The 16,173-nt window shown below is 40.5% G+C and overlaps 1 long non-coding RNA gene across 1 annotated transcript in view; it reads right to left on the bottom strand.

Annotated features, from left to right (window-relative positions):
* The window catches only part of LOC120305895, a 32,280-nt gene extending 16,711 nt beyond the window's left edge, over positions 1-15,569 (bottom strand). The window contains exon 1 of the long non-coding RNA XR_005556122.1: positions 15,457-15,569. This is a non-coding gene — a long non-coding RNA (uncharacterized LOC120305895). The remainder of the gene's footprint in view (positions 1-15,456) is intronic.
* Between the last annotated feature and the right edge of the window lie 604 nt (positions 15,570-16,173).

The following is a 16,173-nucleotide window of genomic DNA, read 5'->3' as shown; positions in this document are numbered from 1 at the left end:
TGTTATGATTGTGCTAAGTACATGTAATGAAAAAAGATTCAAATTGGCACTGCCCCTTTTGCAACTCATGCTGCCTCCTGATGCAAAATATCCATAAATACCAGACCAAAATACCTGAATGTAAGTACTGCAAAAGGGGAAACAAATTGGTTATCAGTCCAACAACTCTTTTGTCAAGTTTAAACCAAGCAGGGCAGTTCAACTTTTTTCAAATAAGCTGACATGTGTGCTGGCATTAGATGCTAAACGTTTCCATTAGCATATCAGCCTGCAATGTCAGAACAAGATCTGCTTTTATGGCTGCTGCGTGCTGCAGTGGAACTGATTATTTTTTCTGTTCTGTTATTTTTCTAGGACTGGCATATAAAAAGGTGAGGCTGAACACTTTCATGTCCAGCCAGCCAACACAATGGCATTCTTTTGCTAACTGTTCCAATGGATGCCATATATGATCAGAAATCTCAAAAATAAATGCCTAAGTGGCAGATGTAGACACCACAGAGCTAATGAAGTGATAACCATATCTATATTGTCAACAGGTCTGTAAAATTGCCAATCAGGTTAGGCCCTTTCTCTCTAAACTATTCAAAGACTCAAACATTAGCATCTCAAAGGTAACATATCAAACAGTCTCACCATTCCAGAGTCCTGGTCACAGCAGCAATTTAATGTTAGTTATCAATGTGAGATTCAAATCTGTGTTAAAATGCACTCTTAAGAAGCACCAGGAACCAACCCAGGTTGCTGAAGTTCTGACCTTGTCAGACAAAAAGGTCTTTTCCTTCATTGCTGAGGGTGGGAAGATCAAAACAGGAAAGAGGCAGAGATTGAAATCAGGGACAAAAGTAAGCCACCGAAAGACGTTTATCAAGGACAGCACAGATGGAAGTCAATAAAGAAGAGCTAGAGGCCCAGACAAGGCAGGAGAATTTGGCTGACACAATATGAAAGGAATTTTTAATTGGCCCTAAACTATTGGCATTTCCTTCTTTGAAAGAATTTAGTTCCTGCTGCCAAGGCCTGTTTTAGACAGGATGTAAGAGACAAGGAAAATCTTTACCTGTAAGCTTTCTGCACAGGGCTGGTCATATTTAAAGACACTTCAACACAGAGCTGGAAAAACACTTTCAAACAGGGATCCTGATTGAAATGGCTAATTTGCCCTCTGATGTGGGAGTTTCTGCTGTGAAATTTTCCTGTGTTGTACACTGTATGTTTACCCACATAAGTATGGCACTAGAGACAACGTTTTTCTCTTCCCCACACTGAGATTTAGCTTTTAGGACTCTGAGGTTGGGAGACGAGCTCTACAAAATGAAAATATCATCAGCAGGTCACCTCTGAAAGACAAACATAGAAACAAGAGATTTGAACAGCCTTTCCCAATTGAGTGTTCTCTACCATTAATTCTCAAACTTTTATTAAGAGCTCCATGCAGTAGTCTAACAAAAGAGGGAGGAGCAGGAGGAGGAGGAGAAGAAGGAGAAGGAGAAGGAGAAGGAGAAGGAGAAGGAGAAGGAGAAGAAGAAGAAGAAGAAGAAGAAGAAGAAGAAGAAGAAGAAGAAGAAGAAGAAGAAGAAGAAGAAGAAGAAGAAGAAGAAGAAGAAGAAGAAGAAGAAGAAGAAGAAGAAGAAGAAGAAGAAGAAGAAGAAGACGAAGAAGAAGAAGAAGAAGAAGAAGAAGAAGAAGAAGAAGAAGAAGAAGAAGTTGTTTTCTCTCTACTTTTTACAAATGTGTGTTTGCCTGGGTATGAGAAAGAGAGAGGGAAATCTTCTATTATTGTATTTATATTTTACAGCAGCTTTAAAGGATGTAAACATGGGATAATATTTTTGACAATGCTGCTATGAATAATCAGAGCTAACTGGGATTCAAGTTACCTAACCCTCGGATATGTATCCAGATAGAGAGACAACTAACTAGGGTCAAAGATGGATTATTTTTTTTACTTTACTGTTATTTGGTCTCAAGAGATGCTCAATGCTGAAATCAGAAATATGTTCTGCTTGGGTACTAGGTCTCTTTGCCCTGGCACCCTTTGTTGAAGTTGAATGGTTCTGCTACCCTTTCTCTCCCATTCACTACTGGGTGTTCTCCCAATGGGAAATGAAGTTATGTCCCAGTAAACTACTTCTATAGTATCATCCTGAGACAGCTGCTTGAAAACTGTAGGGTCCAGAGTTGTGGTCCCATCTCCTCTGGAGAATGCTATGTTGGAAGGCTACATTAGAGCATATATCTCGTGGATTAATTAGAAGATGACTTACTGAATTAAATACATTGGAATAAACTAAATTCAGCAACAAATATTGGACAGGCACCTGAACATTAATTATTGCATCCTCTCTTGGATAGAAGCATCTAAGACTGTAGGACAACTACACATGTAAATGGAGGAAGAAAAGATTGTAGCATGCACCTATAAAGACAAAAGATGTGTTATCATCAATGTGAAAAGGGCAGACTTGTGGAGCCTGCGTGCCCCTGTTCCCACCCAAGAGGGTCTGTGTCCTCATTAGCTTTCTACTTTGGGACAATTAGGATGTGAAAATTGAGCTGAAGCTTTCCTGAAAATCAGTTTGGTATTCTTAATAAGCATTTATTTGTATCACAAAACAGTCATATACTCTGGCACTTAAGTACTGGGTCTGGAAAAAGGCCCATGAAGAAGTGAGGGGGAAAGTGCTGGTAAATTTAAACAACCTGTAGCTTGTTCAGCACATTATAAACGAAGTCAGACTTTGCTTTTAACCACAGTCAACTTCTCTCTTCCTCTTTATCAGAGAGAGAGAGAGAGAGAGAGAGAGAGAGAGAGACAGACAGATCACTATGGCAAATATTTTATTTCTGTACTAAATTTCATCCAATCAGTTTCCAGGATGTGTAAGTTATCTTAGATAATGCATTATTTAAAACCCAATACAGTATAATAGCACTGTAGCATTAGCAACTCCAATAAAAGACAGCATATATATATGTTACTTATTTATTATTAACATTTTTATATCACCTTCTTATAGAAAGCACTAAGGCATTACCCAACAAATCAAAATAAATAATAGCATCTTTCTCTCCCACCCTCCAGCCACAAAACCATCACACAAAGAAAGCCCACTAAAATCAACAGTGAAATCATTAAAAGTAATTTAAAAAGCAGATGAGAAATTCAAGATTGATGATCTTTTCTAAAACCTGAAAGAATTGGAATTGGTCATAACTTTAGATGGAGTATCTTTTACAATTTGGGAGAGCGAGGGAAGGCCTTTCCCATGTGTTCAACAAACAAGTTTTTGCAAGGAATGATTTCTTGCTGATTTTATTATCAGTCACATACATAACAGGACAAAATTCCCTTAGCTGTGCTCTAAGTCATTTAGTTTTTGAAAGGCTAAAGCCCACATCTTTCCCTGAATCCATAAACCAGTGGTCAACAATTCAGGGCTTAAAATACTGGAGCAAACATAGTCTTCATGCAATACCCTAATGACTACATTTAGCAACAAATGAAGTTTCCAGATCTACAAATAAGATACACTGCAGTAGCCAAGTGGAAAGGAAGGAACTGAAACCATCAAGAAGCCAGGTAAATGAAAAGCATCTCCCCAATATTTATCCATTTAGAGCAAGGCTTTTCAACCAGTGGTACGGGTACCACCTGTGGTACATTGGCACCTGGCAGGTGGTACGCAACCCTCCTAGAAAAGTGGTAGCGGGGGATAGGAATGAGCTGAACCGGTGACAGCACCGCACAAGCCTGAGCAAGAGATGGCTGGAACTGCAGGGCTGTCAGGGCTCAGCAGAAACGCCAGGATCAGCGCTTCTTCGGGACTGTCAGGGCTCAGCTAGAGCTCAGCGCTGATCCTGGTGCTTCTGCTGAGCCCAGAAGAAGTGTCGATCAGCTGGAATGTTGCAGTCTCTCCAGAGTCTTGTGATTTACATTCAGATGCTTGGCAACTGATTCATATTTATGACGGTCACAGTGTCTCAAGGTCATGTGAAGTGACCAAAATCTGCTGCAACCACCCAGCAGATGGGGAATAAAAGCCAAACACCCCCCCCCACTCCCGCTGCGAATCCTCAACAGAAATGCTCACAACAATGAAAACCTCGGACAGGAGGAAGAGCGCCACCGGGTGGGCAGGCAGGTCTTGCTCAGCTGTGGCCTGGGGGGCACTTTTTTCAGTGCCATTGTAACTTCAGTCAGTAAGTGAACTGTTGTAAGTCGAGGACTACCTGTACCTCATCACTTTTTTCCTTTTTGGGGGGGGGTCATCAAGTTTTTGACACCTTGCTAGGCGACTGGTGGTACTCGGATATTGCCATATCCTAAAAGTGGTACAATGGGTGAAAAGGTTGAAAAGCCCTGATTTAGCGTTTTACTTATATATTTATAGTTCACAAAGTGATATTATATTTCCATTTTTTACTTCATGGTAGTTTCTATCTTATACCCCACTTTGGGGGGGGGGGAATTCAAGTTGTTTTATGCTTGAAGCATATAGGTGTCGAACCCCCTGACCCATGAATTCAGCCTGATCCTGTTCTTTTTCAGCATTTGGCTTTTCCATTAGCATGTAGCTTGGCTGATAAAAGTCCTTGTTTCATGGTTACGTCTGGATTAGTTTTATGCTTTACTTTTAATTCATTATTATTACATGATTGACATAAGCAGCCCAATAAGTAAAATAGCTACCTTTGGAACCCAATCTAGAATACAAGTGGTCCTCAACTTACGACGGCATTTGAGCACATTTCCATGGCTAAGCAAGACAGTTGTTGGGTTTTGTCTCATTTTACGACCACAAAAGGTGATCATATGACCCTGGGACACTGCGACTGTCATAAATATGAGTCAGTTGCCAAGTGTCTTTATTTTGATCATGTGACCCTGGGGAAGCTGCAACAGTCATGTGAAAACGGTCATAAGTCACCTTTTTTAGTGCCATTGTAACTTTGGTCACTAAATGAATGGTTGTAAGTTAAGGACTATCTGTATCATGAAACAATAATTTAATAAACACAAGAGATCTTCCTATGACTTACTGATTCAGACAGGCAGAAAATTACCAGTTTTCAGGCAAGAATTTTTTCCCCCGTTGAACCTGGGACATTGCATATGCAAAGCACAGAGTCCACCTCTGAATTATGGCCGCTTTTAGTGATTGTCTCATTTAATAGGGATACATATCTGCTAACAGAGGATACTGTAAATGTTTTTTGGTTTGGCGGGGAAACGGTTTGCTTCCAGTCCCAGAGTAGCTTAGCAGGTTTGGTTGTGTACCCTTGATCTGGGACACAGAATTGGCAGATGCGCCACTGATGACTCAGCTTTTTCTGAATGTGAGGTAAATTGAGGAAGTTTCTCATGCACATGGGTTCAAATATGAGATAGGAATTTAATACATTTTTATTAACCATGCTGCTAATCATACACTTGGAAAACTGTGTTATAACAGCAGAACATCTGCAGCACCAAGGAAAGCAACGTGAAGGGTTATCAATCAAAAACTGTAAAATTAGTCAACTTACTGGATCATTCTAAGCCTTTACTCCATTCCTTCCACCATGGCGGGGTAAGTCAGGCTTTGGAAAATTTCAGAGGTAGGCCACAAGTCATTCCATTTCTACTTTTTAAAGCTTATTCGGCAGCCTATTCTAAGTTCCTTAGACATAATCCAGTCTCTGATTGATCTTTTGCAACTTTACAAATCACCCTTTTACAAGATGTCCTTATCCATTTGCGTCTGCATGCATCTTGGTTCCTTCTGCCCCCTTGAGGGCTAGAATCCTAGTGGCTCAAAATCACAATTGATCACTGATTGCAGGTATTTTAAGTGCTAGAAACTTGCAGTTCCTAATAAATTCAGTAAAAGATAACTCTTAACATGCCTGTAGATATCTACTCTTAGCCATTTCTTTATGAAGTTTAGATGAAACGCACCTAGTGAAGCACTACTAAGGTCACTGGTAGGCTAAAAAAAATATGCAAACGTTTCTAGTGAGAGGGACAGTTAATACATATAGTAAATGAATGCTGGAAATGTTTTTCTGGAAAAGAAAACATCAGGCGTTAACCTCCAGAGTGTTCTAGCACCGGCAAGCCAACGCAGATGGTTCTGCAATCGTGACTCATCATCTAGGACAAAATTCAAAACGAGCCTTTCTATTTCTCCCTTTTGCCTTCACCGTTCTTTATTCTGCACATCTTTTTTATTTATGTGGGGCATCTAGTCCAAGAAAGATGAGAAACCCAATCAAGAATTGAAAGAATGACCATTTTCAGAGGAAACAATGCAGGGCAGCTTGTTCCTGCCTGCTGCTCTTCAAATGTGCTCAGACTACAACAGCCCGAATTCCCAGCCAACACTGTCCAGAGACCTTCCAATTCCAGCACATCTGGAGATCACTAGGTTGAAGAAGAAGGCTGCGAAAGGGAATTCAGACAAGATGGTCCAGTTGGATCCAAAATGTTGAAGGTTCATTTGGTGAAGAAGGGAAATTAAGATACTCACAGCAGCAGTAGCTTCATATGGGAGCAGGAATGGCTTCCTTTACAGGAGAGTCATGGGGAAAGTGTTAAATAAAAGATTTAAAAATAGCTTACTCTTTCTTTTTAACTCTTTTTCATGAGAGGCCGGGGACTATATTTCCTTGCATGTGCATGCACACACACAAACACATGCACAGACAACAGTTTGAAAGCACCTCCAGACCTCTGAAGTTTCCGTGTCATTGGATTGCTGAGCTGAAGAATGAAGCTGAGATACTCCTGATTTGGTTATGGAGTAATTATAATTTAAGAGGCAATGGATCTGGTTCCATTTTCCCATGAGGGGCAGTTGAGCCCTCCTTCCGGCTCCTGAGCTTCAGGTCCTGTAAGGGTAATGATACTTTGAGGGTTTTGCAGCTCCCTTTCAGCAGCCCTGACAAAATAAGCAAGGATGAAACAAACTATTGTTTTCTCTTTGCCCCCCTCCCCCTTTCCTTTTCTTTCTATGGGAAAGAGTGGAGATTTTTACTGCTGTTGGATGTGGCCTAAGGGCAATTATTATCATTACTTATTCCCCGCATTTCAAGAACAGAGAAATGAAATTAGGCACAGGTCACTTCAACCTGCTTCAAAGGTTTAGGGCAAGGGTGTGCAACTATGGCAACTTTATGACCTGTGGATTTCAACTCCCAGAATTCCTGAGCTAATATGGCTGGCTCAAGAATGCTAGGAGTTGAAGTCCACAGGTCGTAAAGTTGCCATAATTGCCCACCCCTGGCTTAGGGAGTGAAGTTGATGGCAATGTGGAATGGTTCCCTATGTGGTGTCCATTCTCTTTGGGCTCATTCAGATGGCCTGTTTTAACATGCTTTCCTCTGATCTGTGAAGCAGAACAAAAAAACAAAAAACAAAACATGCCAAATAGAACAGATTCTAATATGCTCCATTAACAAGGTCTAAAAGTGGTGCAGACCCAACAGCTTTAGTGTGGAACAAGTTAAAGCAGGCAACTGGTATAATATTAGTATTCGTATAGTGGGGTGGGGTGGGGTGGTACTAGACTAAATTATAAACCAGAGATTCTTTTATTGAGAAGGGTGACTATATATAAATTTTATAAATTTGATGTATTTGTATCAAATTTATATATATATAATCTCCCATTGTGTGTACATAATAATAATATAAACAGAAACCTTTGAGGCACGTGTAGGTTAAGTTTATGGATGGATTTTCTCTCCCCCCCCCCCAGCTTCTTCTGCCCAACCCCTCTAGATGTCTGAACTGCTTGTCGAAGGGTTTTCAATATTAAACCAAGAACTTTGTGAATGGTTGCCAAGGGCCTTGCAGGCACTTGTGTCTGAAACTTGCCCAACTGGCTGCAAAGACTAAGATAACTTCCATTCGCTCTGAAAGAACTCAGAACATGGCACTCTTTCACTGTGTATCTTGGTTAACAGCACCTACAAAGTTTAGTTTAAATCTACTTTTGTCACACCCAGCTTTTTCATTTCAAAGTATTCTTTTTCACTGATCACTGCCGACTGCTGTGTTCTAATCATGAACTTCTGCTTCAGAATTGTAGAATCATTTGAACAGCTGTACTTCTTATTTGCCAATATGGTAAGAAGACAGAAAAGGGAAGATGTTACTAACTGTTATTTTTAAATATCAAAACATGTTTTCCAACAATAACACAAAGTTCTTATTAAATATCATCAAGTATCTATCATCTTTTTTGTGAGAACTGTTTTAACGGGCAATATTGTTCATGAAGGTCAGTGATAAGAGCTTAATATCCCTGCCCTTTAGTATCCCTGCCCTTTAGTATCCAAGACCTTCAACAACTTGACTTTGCCACCCAGTCATTGAGCGGGGTGGCATATATACGAATTGTTGTGTTTATTGCTATTATGTTCACAGTACATGGACCGTTATCCTGCCCAAGACCTAGTCTAATCTCCAGAACTCCGGAAGCAAATGTCACTAATGTTTCGAGATCATGTTTCTCAGTATTAAGATGTCATCTTTTTTAGCCAGGTGACATGATTTTCTTGAGTAGAGCTGAGAAGCATTTGTGCCAATCCTAGGCATATCTAATCAGATGTAAGCACCCCTGAGTTCATGACTATCAAATCCCAGGCAGCTGGGTATGTAGGAAAAAAACAGCTTTCCTCTGAACTGAGATCCCCTATCTAAATAAATAGTTCCGAACTGGCACTTCCCATTTATCGAAAAAGCAAATACTGTATAAAAATCAGTTGCACAATTCGAGTCAGCATAATTGCAGCATTGAAACTGTGAAGTGGACATAACTTTACCTCTTCTCTCTTGAGAAGGGTGAAAATAACCAGTTATATTAAGCCAGTTTACTCAAAAAAACCTTTCGGTTGATTTCAAAAAACTTCATTCCTAATAAATGGGCATGTCAAGCATAGTCTATTTTCCTTACCTTTCACCTGCTGGAATTATCTTGCTTAGATTACAATTCTATATGTACCTTACCTGTGGAAACCTCCCTGTGGATAATGAAGCTTACTTGCTGGCAAATACAGAGTGTCACTGTTTGTCGCTCAGAAGAGAGGAATTTTAAGATGTATCGCAAGGTTAAGGCATCTAGAAGTGTCTTAAATGTTTCTCCATCATCCTGAGATGAAACTATCCCATTCTATCCTCTGGTTATACAATAATCTACTTGTTGCTGGTCAAGACAACTATCTGGCATAAGCAAAAACTTGAAGAAAAAAAAACTGTTGTCCAGAGGGGAGGCAGGGGGAAAATAGTTTTACAATATTATGTTGAAATACTGCAATTGCTAGTATTTGCCACAAGATGTACACATTTTTGTTTTATGCTTTATATGGGAACTAGAATCTTTTCTTTTAAGGAAAAAAAAAAGCTTTATTTTATTTTGGAGTTTAAGAAACATTCCTCCACATCCCTTGGTTATGGTTGGTTGTATTACAGATCAAAAAATGATAATTCTTCTCTAAAGTTTCGATCTGGAATTGTTCAGTAAACACCCAGAATTTTTCTATAACACCATTTAGGTAGATAATAAATTAGATCATATAAACCATCACGGAAAACACATCTCACCAGCAAACTATGTAGGTAAATTAATTATGCTACCTGCCTGGAACAGCAAAATCAAAATTGGTATTCTACAGTAAATGGAACTGTTAGACTTTAGTGTAAAGGGCCACAAATGAGGCAGGCAGGCCCAAAGGGTGATTAATCTGGGTGGTAGATGGAGGCTATGAACCAAGGAGTAGCCAAGATTATTATTAAAGGAAGAACAACAACAAAGGATGGACAACTTGAGAACCTTACCATGTTGTGGAACTGCAATACCCAGCAGCTTCTGTCAATATAACCAATGAGAAGCTCAGGGGTCACAAATGACAGATGAGAAAATATTTTTGCAAAGCACTCTGCCTATCTATAAAGCAGGGGGTCTTCAAACTTGGCCCTTTTTTGACTTGTGGACTTCAACTCCCAGAAGTCCTCAGCCAGTGTGCCTGGCTGAGGAATTCTGGGAGTTGAAGTCCACAAATCATAAAAGGACCAATTTTTTGAAGACCCCTGCTATAAAGCTTATCTTTAAACAAGCCAAACTTGTTTAAGAGAGAGGGACAGCTTGTATAGTAGTGAAGGTGATGGCCTGGAAACCAGGAGACTGTAAGTTCTAGTTTCACCTTAGACATGAAGGGGGCTGGGTGATGTTAGTCCAGTCACTCCTTCTCAATGAAACTCACCTCACAGGGTTGTTGTGAGGAAAATAGGAGAAGAAAGCAGTATTAGGGAAGTTTTCTGACTTGAGTTATGGTAATAAATGTGGGATAAAAAGCTAATAAATGTAGAAACTGAGCAGACTGCCATTTACTTCTGAATAAATGTGCGTTATATTTTACTGGGATGCAACATATTAAGTGGTTAGTGCTAGATTAGGTCTGAGAAATGTTGATTTGCCCCACCCCTACCCCTTACAGCAGACCCATGTATTTAGTGAAGAAGAGTGTACCTAAAACTCATATAATTATATGTTATAGAATTATACATGAATGTATAATTGCTATAGTTAGACTGCACCCCATTCTGTACCAGTTTATAGCAGCACGGCCTTAAGCAACCATGGGTATAGAGCAGTGGTTCTCAACCTTTTTAATGCCGTGACCCCCAACCGGTTGTAAGTCGAGGACTATTCAACCGGTCGTAAGTTGAGGACTACTCAACTGGTGCAGCACCGTTTGCAGAATGGGACTTTTGGTGGGCTCAGCAGGGCAGAGACAGCCTGGACAATTCCTATTGGCTTTTGAAAGCCAATAGAATTAGACTCTATTCAAGAGAGTCTATTCTATTGGCTTTCAAAAGCCAATAGAATAAAAGGGAGTAGCACAGCTAAGGAAAAGGGGAAAAAAATGGCGGACTGCGTTGTTTGGCGATCCCCGTGAAATGGTCGTTTGATCCCAAATGGGGTCCCGACCCACAGGTTGAGAACCACTGGTAATAGAGCTTTTTATCTACAGCTGCATTTCTTCATGCATTGCATCATGCCTTATTGTTTGCCTGTGCACGAGCAAAATATGCTCACTTACTAGAGAGTAAATCCCTATCAATGTAGTAAGACTATTCCTTAAATAAGTGTGTGCACAATGAGGTTACCTGTTAATTAAGTAAAACCTATCTATCTAACTTTAGCCTTGACTTTGAGGATTGGTGTTTTAAACACGTTAATTCAGGTCACGTATATCCTCATACGCTTTCTTACATACATCAGTTATGTTGCCCACCTTCTCTCAAGAGTCCAACTATTCTGAGGTGCCAGATAGGTTTATAAATAAATAAATAAGCAAACAAACAAACCTTTTTGGGGGGGGCAAGCAAAAAGGAGGAGAAAATTCCTTTACGTTGTTTCTTACTTCTTTATCCTGGGGAATGCAACTGAAGAAACCACATTTAAAATCAGACATTAGATATGCAAATATGTGTTCAGAACTGAGATGCAAAAATTATTCCAATGATTAATAATTCATCATAAAAATGTCAATTAATAATTCTGAAGTATAATCGGCATCTTTCCAGTGCATCCTTATTTGGGCGGTCTAAATAGACTTGAATATATGTGTTTGACTGAATACTTACACAACTTTTAAAAAATTCAACAAACTCAATAGGAAACTATGAACAAAAGGAAGCCATGATTGTCAGTATCAACTTCACCAGGAAAAGCACTCCCAAGATGGATATTCAGGTCACAAAAAACGCTGCAATTGCTCCATGGATTTAATTAGCAATTTATCCAGCTGCCCATCCAAAACAAACCAGGGTAGCATACAATTAAAAACTAAAAATAAGCCTTCATAAACACAATAATAAAATGTATACTGCAAATTCTGCCAGTCAGAAAGTCGTATGTGAGAGAATTGCATGTTGTTCTTGCCCAGTGTGGGGAAGGGAGCTAGAGCTGGGGGGGGGGGAGGGAAGAGATCTTTAAAGCCTTAGCAAACAGGAATGGGTCATCTGGATGATGTTCAATAGCAACAGATTATCGGGCCATGAATATGACAGTAACCAACCTCACAGATTAACTCAAAATTGCAATGTCATTTAGTTTTGAAAGGACATACACCCTTCTAATATATTTTCAAACATGTGCAAAAACAGGGGCATTAAAGTGTTTCTATCAGGTCTGCTCCTTTTTAACCTTGTATTTCATGCCAAGTGTGCTGTTTGCTGTACCAGGAGACATTTCACACGGTCATTCATATTTTGATTCCCTCCCAGAGGGACTACTGCAACACAATCCACATGAGGCAGCCCCTGAAGAGTATCTGGAAGCTGCAATTGGCCTGGAATGCAATGGCACCTGTGTTGCATCTTTGCTACACAAGCTGCATCAGCAGTCCTGAATTAGGTGCAATTCAAAGTGCTGGTTGTTACCTACGGGTCCGATCAATTAAAGAATTCCATCTATGCTCTTTTTGATCATGGCACCTGCCCTCTGGAATACCTTATCACCTGAGAGGAGACTGGCACGACTCTGTATGCCTTCTGGAAAGTGCTGAAGGCCTAGCTGTTTCTCCAGGCAGGAAATTCCGGAAATTAGTGAAGCTTGAGTGATTTGATATCATTTTGTGGTGTTTTTTTTTTTATTCTCATTTGCTACTTTGGATTGTGTGTTGTATGCTTTAACAGATATTTACATTGTGGTTTTTATATTTAAACTGTATTCACCACACAAAGTCACTTTGGCAACAGGGGCAGCCATATAAATCTAAATAAATAAATATTGTTTAATTTGTCAGGTCTTATCTGTACCTTATGCTCAAGAGATGAGTAACATGTAGCCCTACCAAACTCGTTTGACTGGATCTTCCATCATCTCCCATGCCAGCAAGAGCTGATGAAGTTAGAATTCAACAGCTATATCGAGGATTAAACAGGAATCTGCTTGTATGCTGAGTGTGTGAGCTGTAGGCCCTCCACCAATTATGCAGAGGAAATATTTTAAAACCAATGCAATAGTCTGTATTAAATAAATCTTAAGATCTGTAAATAATATGAACATGAACTCTAGCCTAAGAGTTCACTCGGATATTTTGATATAGAAGTGATATAGGAATTCATTAGAAGTTGTCCTTTCACATTTTGAGGCTTTCCTCTTTCAGGAGGAAAATAATATAGGTTAGAAAATGGTAGACAATCTCCATAGACATTTAGACAATATCCATCACATCAATCTGACACGTTTCTGCAAATGTTACTCAAATAAAATCACCGAGATAAAGCAAAAACATTCACTGCCTACTATGAGACAAAGGGCCAAAATAAAACCACTGAGAAACTAAGTGAGCATGCTCAAGAGAATCTCGGATGCACAAACTCACCAGACCAATCTTTTAAAAATCAAACCACCCAATGAGGAATGAGCATGCCAAGTGGCATATTGAATGTCTGCTGGAAAAGGAAGAAGTAACTTCAGAAGTCATTTACCCAAATTATTTCCAATTCTTTGCATTTTATATTTCTGCAGAAGGAGCACAACTTAAGTCACCTAAAGCTCAGTTTTACTTTTAGCAATGAAAATAAAAAGTCCCACAAATCCTGCCTGCTAAATTCTGAGACACAACTATATTCTTTAAAAATATACTATACTGTAAAATGTCTGTATAAGAAATTTCTTCCTGGTTCCAGTTGGCAGCACACTGTAACACTCATCTTACAATAAAGGAACCTGTCTCCGCCGAAATAACCAAACAGATATATCGCTATTCTTTAAACAGTTTCAAGTTTCATATAGGAAAATATCTGCAAAGCGAAAAAGGACATACATGTGTGGGAAATATTCTTGATCCATGTGCTAATGCCAGATTCCTACACATTGCCTACATGAGCTCTGTGGAGAGAACTATTCCTCAGGCATCTTATTTTTTTTTCACCTTGAAGATGAAATTATTATTTCCATATAGAAAGGCAAACCCTTCAAACAAATATCAAGAAAACCCAACTGTCTCCCTTGAGCTGTGAAAAATCCCTAAACGAAGAGCACTAGGGCTACAGTTCTTTACACACCTAACTTACATTTAAGACAAGGGAGCTAATTTCTGATGAGACAGTTAAGGGATTCTCTTCTAAATTATAAGACAGAAACCACACATTAAACACAAGACCACACCATAATTACTCAGATTATAAAGATTACTGAATTGATAACATAACATCAATCTAAATGACTTTGAAATCCTGGTTCTGTATTTATTGTTACAAGGCACACGTAGAAAAGGGCTTTCCCTCAACTCACCATGAGATTGTATTAGAAAGAAAAGTTATTAAAGAGAATAATGGAGCATCTAATGGAGTAGTGGCTTGTTCCAGATTAATCCAGAACGAGGACAAATATCTCATATTATGCCTTTCCAAAGATGAACAAAAAGTAAAATAAACTTCAAACTTCATTATGAAAGAAAGAAAAAAAAAGGATTCCAATGCATTACAGTTTCTGATTTACAGAAAATTCAAAGTGCCTATTGCTTGTTGGGTGCTATGAGACAGGAGTAAGCAGATTTCATATTCCTAGAATCCATGCTGTTAGTTTTCTCTAGGATCCCAAGATCTATCAACTACTAGAGCTCTCTAGGGGAAAAAAAACATGCATTTGAAATTAAAGAATCATGAACCATGGAGCTCACAACCGATTCTCATTTTTAAAAAAAGAAAACCACCCTGTTTTTAGTAGCTCTTATAATGTAGATCAAAAGGTAGTCATTTTGTTTCTGCTATCCTGAAATAACCAAGCTTTATAAACTCCTGTGGATTGACTGCAAATCACCTGAACCTTCTCTCAACCCAATTTGTGCCATCCTCTTATTATGGCATCGGACCCTCCAACCCAATTCTAAAATAGCTCCATTGGCACCATCTAAAAAAATAAAAATAAAAAAGCAAATGCAGCCTCTTCTGTCAAAAGCGAGCCCTCTTTTATCTAAGAGAAGGCCTACGTTTCCCTGGCTATTAATTTATCTTTAATTTTATAGGCACCTTCTTGGCTCATCTGTTGATGGGGCCAAAATATATCTTATCTGGTAACCTTTCTCTTCCAATCCCATCCGATTATGGGGGAGGGGGAGAGGGAGAGCAAAAGGGGTCCCGCCGGCCACCCTTTTGGCAAACGCGCTCCAAGCTTGTCTTTCTACGGTCACCCCAAGTTGCCCTCATTCTCCCTCCCACACACACACACACACCACCACCACCCCACCCCGGGTGCCCCTTGTTCAGACGTCACCCGCCAGAGCTCGGGTGCACTCTCTCCATCTGCGCCGCCAGGGCGGGGAGGGGGGGGGAAGCGCGCGAGAGAGAGGGAGCTTTTCTCATGCTAATGAGCCCCCGGCAGGACCTCTGGGAAGGTTCGCGCAAAGCAAGGCGGGCAGGTGGCCGCTCGGCTCGCCCAGCAGCCCCCTACAGACCGGAAATAGAGCCGCGAGGTCACGTGGTCGGCGAGTAGATGCCGGCGATAGAGAATCGGGTGTGCGTCGGGCAGGCCGGGCAAAAGAGGAGGAGGCGCTCGCGCTTCGCAGGGCTCCATTCACGTGTTTGACGGACGCGAGGGAACAAAGGGGGGGGGGAAAATCGGGCGCAGCGAGGCGGCGGCGGAGGGGTTGATCGCCTTCGAGGACGTCCTCTCAGCGCTCTTTCCAGCCCCACTTTCGGGGGCTTCGGTCGCCTTGCCCGGAAGTTTCTTCCCTTTCTATTTTCCCAGGAAAAGTTGGAGCGAGGCGAAAAAAAGAAAGGCAGAGAGAAAGAGAGAGAGGGGAAGGAGGAGAAGGGGGGGAGTGGGAGATTAACCTTTGCCACCGCTCTTCATTCAAGAGGCTGCCCAGCAGGTCGCCCGCCAATTCTCTCCGAATCGGATTTGCTAAAACTGTCACTGTAACTTTTTGTGAATGTAGGTTTTGTTTTAAGTCTTGTGAGCGGGATGGGGTGGGGTGTTAACGTGGGAACCCATGCAAACTTCCGAGGAGACTCTTACTAGATGACAATCGTCGAGATGTGCACTTGTGGAAGGAATCCCCTAACTTCTGCTTCGGGAGTCTGTCCCTCGTGTCTCCGGAAACCGCCTCCCTCCCCTTTTTGAAAAGGATTTATTCCTAAAGAGCAGGGCTGCAGATTTTTATAACAAGAAA

Source organism: Crotalus tigris, unplaced genomic scaffold (genome assembly GCF_016545835.1).
Source record: "Crotalus tigris isolate CLP2741 ecotype Arizona unplaced genomic scaffold, ASM1654583v1 scf7180000017694.5664430, whole genome shotgun sequence".
Taxonomy (NCBI): domain Eukaryota; kingdom Metazoa; phylum Chordata; class Lepidosauria; order Squamata; family Viperidae; genus Crotalus; species Crotalus tigris.
This window is presented reverse-complemented; position numbering and strand designations above follow the sequence as displayed.